Source organism: Desmodus rotundus, chromosome 1, assembly GCF_022682495.2.
Source record: "Desmodus rotundus isolate HL8 chromosome 1, HLdesRot8A.1, whole genome shotgun sequence".
Lineage (NCBI taxonomy): Eukaryota > Metazoa > Chordata > Mammalia > Chiroptera > Phyllostomidae > Desmodus > Desmodus rotundus.
In genome coordinates, this window is record NC_071387.1 from 104,718,022 (window position 1) to 104,723,613 (window position 5,592).

Below are 5,592 nucleotides of genomic sequence, written 5' to 3' on the forward strand. Positions count from 1 at the left end.
TCTGAACTGATATATCAGAAGTAGCCTCATGGAATTAGGAAGCAAAGGATTCAACTCATCCAGACAAATAGTTTTGGAGCCCATGATGTGCGGGGCTCTGAGCAAGGAACTGGGAATACACATATTAAAAAAACATGGACTTCTGGCCAAGATGGTGTCATATGTAGACACATTGTGCTTCCTTACACAATCAACAGAAGGGCAATAAAAAATTTAAAAACAAAAAAAACAACCAGAACTGACAGAAAAATCAAACTATATGGAAGTCCAACAACCAAGGAATTAAAGAAGAAACATTCATTCAGACCAGTAGAAGGGGTGGAGCCGGGTGGAGAGTACTTGTGACAAGGTAGTGACTGGAAGACCAGGGCAGGCAAGGCAGTGGCTGGAGGAGTGGAGGAACAACTAGGAAGCAAGATAGACTGCACAACCCAAGGTCCCAGTGTGAGGAAATAAAGCCCCAAAGCCTCTAACTGAAAACACCTGCTGGGGTTACAGTGGTGAGAGAAACTCTCAGTCTCACAGGAGAGTTCATTGGAGAGATGCACAGGCTCCTAGAACATACACAAACCCACCCACCTAGGATCAGCACCTGAAGGGCCCAGTATGATTGTGGGTCGCAGGGGAAGTGACTAAAAGCCAGCAGAGAGCAGAACAAATGGCTTTGTTCACTCTCAGACCTCTCCCCCACATACTGTGTCACAACTCAGCCACATGTGTTGCCCTGCCCTGGTGAACACCTAAGGCTCCACCCCTAGCTATGACCCCCACCAAGACAAAAAAAAAATGGCCCATATGAAAGAACAGATCAAAACTCCAAAACAATACAACTAAGCGATGAAGAGATAACCAACCTATCACATGCACAGTTAAAAGCACTGGTAACCAGGATACTCACAGAATTGGTTGAGTATGGTCGCAAATTAGAGGAAAAAATGAAGGCTATGAAAAGTTAAATAAAGGAAAATGTACAGGGAACCAACAGTGAAGGGAAGGAAACCAGGACTCAAATCAACAGTTTGGACCAGAAGGAAGAAATAAACATTCAACCAGAACAGAATGAAGAAATAAGAATTCAAAAAAGTGAGGGGAGGCTTACAAACCTCCAGGACATTTTTGAACATTCCAACATCCAAATCATAGGGGTGCCAGAAGGAGAAGAAGAAGAGCAAGAAATGGAAAACTTATTTGAACAAATAATGAAGGAGAACTTCCCCAATCTGGCAAAGGAAATAGACTCAGGAAGTCCAGGAAGCCCAGAGAGTCCCAAAGAAGCTGGACCCAAGGAGGAACACACCAAGGCACATCATAATTACATTACCCAAGATGAAACAGAAAGAGAGAATCTTAAAAGCAGAAAGAGAAAAGGAGACAATTACCTACAAAGGAGTTCCCATAAGATTGTCAGCTAATTTCTCAAAAGAGACCTTACAGGCAAGAAGGGGCTGGCAAGAAGTATTTGAAGTCATGGAAGGCAAGGACCTACATTCAAGATTACTCTATCCAGCAAAGCACCATGTAGAATGGAAGGGCAGATAAAGTGCTTCTCAGATAAGGTGGGTCAAGTTAAAGGAGTTCATCATCACCAAGCCCTTATTATATGAAATGTTAAAGGGACTTATCTAAGAAAAGGAAGTTCAAAAATATGAACAGTAAAATGACAGCAAACTCATAGCTATTAACAACTGAACCTAAAAACGAAAAAAACAAACTAAGCAAACAACTAGAACAAGGACGGAATCACAAAAATGGAGATCACATGAAGGGTTATCAGCAGGGGAGTGGGAGGGGGAGAGAGGAGGAAATGGTACAGAGAATAAGTAGCATAAATGGTAGGTAGAAAATAGACAGGGGGAGGTTAAGAATAGTATAGGAAATGTAGAAGCCAAAGACAAGGACACGTATGACCCATGGACATGAACTACGAGGTGTGGGGGGGAGTGTGGGGGGGAGAGGGTGTGCAGGGCCGAGGGGAATAAAGGGAGGAAATGGGACAACTGTAATAGCAAAATCAATAAAATATACTTAAAAAGAAAAGAAAAGAAAACATGGCTCCTGCACTGGAGGAATCTACAGTCCTGAAAATGAGATAGCAACACAAAGATCAGGACAGAGACCCAAATGCCATACTTAAAATTATGTTTAAATTGCAAGTGTAGCCTCAAACAAGGAATAATTCAGCTTATTCAGGAGTGGTCTGCAAAGACATCCTAGAAGGAAGATTTTGGAAGGGGTTTGAAAGATGAATAGGAGTTTGACAAGGGGAATAAGATGGGGAGAAATTATAGGCAAGATGATAGCAAGTGAAAAGGCAGAGCCATCTAAAAGAACACAGCATATGTCTATGTTCAAAACTTCACAACTTCAGTATGAGTATGGGCTTGAGGCAAGAAATTATAGGTAGCAAGGTAATCCAGAACAAGAGCATGAGGAACCCTGAATGTCATGAGAAGGAGTATGAGTGTCCTGCTAACAACAAGAAAATAAGGCTATGTGACACCTCCAGATTTCCCCATTTATTCTGTTCCTTGACTTGTCAATAGCGCCAGTCCTTTCTTGCAGCACCTGATCAAACTTTCATTAATCATGCCTTAATTAGGCATTTGCTGCATGTCAGGTAGAGTGCCATTCACTGGGATGGCTTCATGAATAAGTAATCCAGCACCTCTGTCTTGGAAAAGCTCAAAGCCAAGGAAGAAAGACACACAATCACAGTGCAGCCTGAGAGGTCTTATGCTACAGGTAAGTGTGAGATATTGCACAAAGAGAAGAAAGCCTGGGAACATAAAGAAAATGAGGGCTACAGAGAAGAACTGGTGCTTGCATGGGATATTAAAAGCAGGAATCAAATCTCCATCATCTGAAAAACATGGGAGACAACCTTCAAGGGCTGGAGAAGAACTTATTTAACTGTCCAGAGAAGATGGCTGAAATCATTGAGTGCGAGTGTAGGTGACTCTCCCTGTTTATTGGAGTGGAACATCTATCTTTGAAACCCCAGCCCTCCGGGTCCCTTTCCCATGGGATCTGAACACTGGTCTTGGTGGTCACAAAAGGAGGGAAAGTAATACTGAAGCTGGCCTCACAGCTCTGTAGCATGTGGGCTAGTTTCAAACAAGGTTAAAAAAAATTAAAAAATTAAAATAAATTAAAAATAAATTTTAAAAAAAAGAAACCCCAGTTTCCTTTAAGATCCCATTGGCCAGAACTGGATCTCACGTTCATCCCTCAACCAATCATTGGCAACAAGTAACGAGGCTCTCACGATTGGCTTAGATTCCAACATGGATCATCCAGGGATGGAAGAGTTGTCCATTTTCCCTGAACACATGCCTACTCAGACTTTAACCAAATGGCATATTATTAACAAAGAAGGGAGGGGAACTATTAATATCAGTAGGCAGCCAGCCATCTCTACCCTGAAGAATGGATGACACCTCATCTAGGAAGAGTCTAGATAGAGTTGAGAAAAAGACCCAGCACAGATATTACCAATATTATGAAGTTGGGGGGAGGAGAGAGCAATAAAGAAGCTCAAGACAGAATAGCCAATAAGGTCAGAACAAAGTAAATGGGTTGTGGTGTCATGGAGACCCAAAATGTGAAGAAGAAGGGATGTGAGAAGAGATAACAGTTACAACAGAGCATAAATACCTGTAAATGGCACAGAGTTTAGGTCATTTCTGTGTTCCATCAGGATCAGGCAGAGGAAACAATGACAGATGAAGACCTAAGGAAGCCACCTGACCGAGAATCCTTTCCTTCACAACATGACAACCGTGGCCTTTCTATAAGCCTGGCTCCAGCTGCAGCTGAGTCTGGGGGACGTCTGAGGCAGAAGGTCTGGCATTGATCGGCTGCAGGGAAAATGCTTCTCTGGGAGGCGGAGAGTTCATCTTTCCTGAGCAGGAGGATGGCAATTTCTTCTGGCAGTGAGGTGACGGTTTTGATGGTTTCCCCTCTCCCAGATCAGAATGAAACTAGAGCCTTGTCGGCCAACCCACTAAACACTCCATCTTCCATCTTTATGGGTCTAGCTCTGACATTATTGCAGGAATCTTTCAGCAAATGAAAGAGAGGTCATCCTGGAAGAATACATGCACAGAGTCTTCTAAATTCTCTTTCTAGGGGCTCATATTGTGCATCTAGGCTGGGGGGGGGGGGGGGAGAGTAACGTTGCACAGACAGACAGACAGAGAGATTGATAGTACTCCTCATCAATCCTAGCTGAGATTTATGCCAGCTATATCCTTAGATAGCTCATTGCCAAAGCCAGTACATTTTCTTTTGTGCTTACGTTAATTGGAGTTCTTTTGTGTCTCCTTATTCAAGATAGTCCTATTACACTATCTCTGGTTACTGTTTTTGAGCCTTAGTTATTTTCCTTTGCAAAAATGAAAACAAATACCTTCAGTCCTGCCTAGCTCATAAGGCTGATGTAAAACTGTTTTTGCAAAATGTCAAGTGTTATAAGGATATAAGTCATTCCCATATACATGGCCCTGGTTATGTAGAGGGTTACAGAACTCATGACCCAGTAATGCTCACTCTTCCCTCAATCGTCCTCATTGTAGTAGATGATACACTCAGATGCTCTATCTAAAAATCATAGAGTCAGTTTTGATACTGATTCTTCCACATGCCACATGCAATCCCTCAGCAAATTCTATTTACTATAACTTCAAAATATATCCCCAGGTAGTATACTTTTTACCTCCTCCACAATGACCTTCATCATTGGACAACCACCATAGCCATAATAACTGGCCTCCCTGTTTCCACCTTTGCCATTCTATAGTAACCTCCCTACAGAACAGCCAAAGCAGGTGGTCCTTCTGAAATGAGAATCAGATCATGTCACTCCCCTGCTGTCAATGCTTCGGTCACTTCCCATCAACCTTCATCAAACCAGGCTCCTCCCCCTGACCTACTCCCTGGCATGCTTCATGAACTCACCTCCTAGCATTCTCCTTCAGCTCCATCTGTCCCAGTTACATGGATATGTCTGTTACTCTCTGAGGATGCCAATCAACTTCTTACCCCAGGACCTTGGAGCATTTTCTTCCCTCTGATTGGAGTAATTCTCCCCAAAATTTCAGCAAAGTTCAATCCTTCTCCATTCAGACTTCTACGTAAGTGGTATAGCCTCAGTAAGAGCTTTCCTGATCATCCTGTTTAAAGTAACACAGAGACATTTAGACACCACATGGAGACAACCACCACTTCCCACATCACACAAACCCTTTGCTCTCCTTTGCTTTTATTCCTCATTAAAGTCATCAAACCTAACATTATGTTACGTATTTATGTGTCTATCAATTATTGTTTATCTCTGCCTCCAGAAAGTATGAACAGAGAATTTGTCTCATTTACCACACTTCTCCAAATCCTATAACAGTGGCCTAGGATATAGTGGGAACTCAGCTATTTATTGAATGAAGGAATGAAGGAATAGATGAATGGTGTTATTTCCCCAAACTGACTAGCTTTAGAAAACTGAAATCAACATTGATTTCTAATTTTAACTTTGATCAGTTTAACTTATTTCCATCAGAGGTGAAACCCAGCCCTTCCCAGGGTAATCAAACAGTA

At 42.3% G+C, this 5,592-nt stretch overlaps 1 non-coding gene across 1 annotated transcript; it reads left to right on the plus strand.

Moving 5' to 3' along the window:
• The first annotated feature begins 3,000 nt into the window (after positions 1 to 3,000).
• Positions 3,001 to 3,120, plus strand: LOC112298520 (small nucleolar RNA SNORA61). Its single transcript, XR_002974159.1, has one exon. It is a non-coding gene; the product is annotated as a small nucleolar RNA SNORA61 (small nucleolar RNA).
• Positions 3,121 to 5,592: the final 2,472 nt, after the last annotated feature.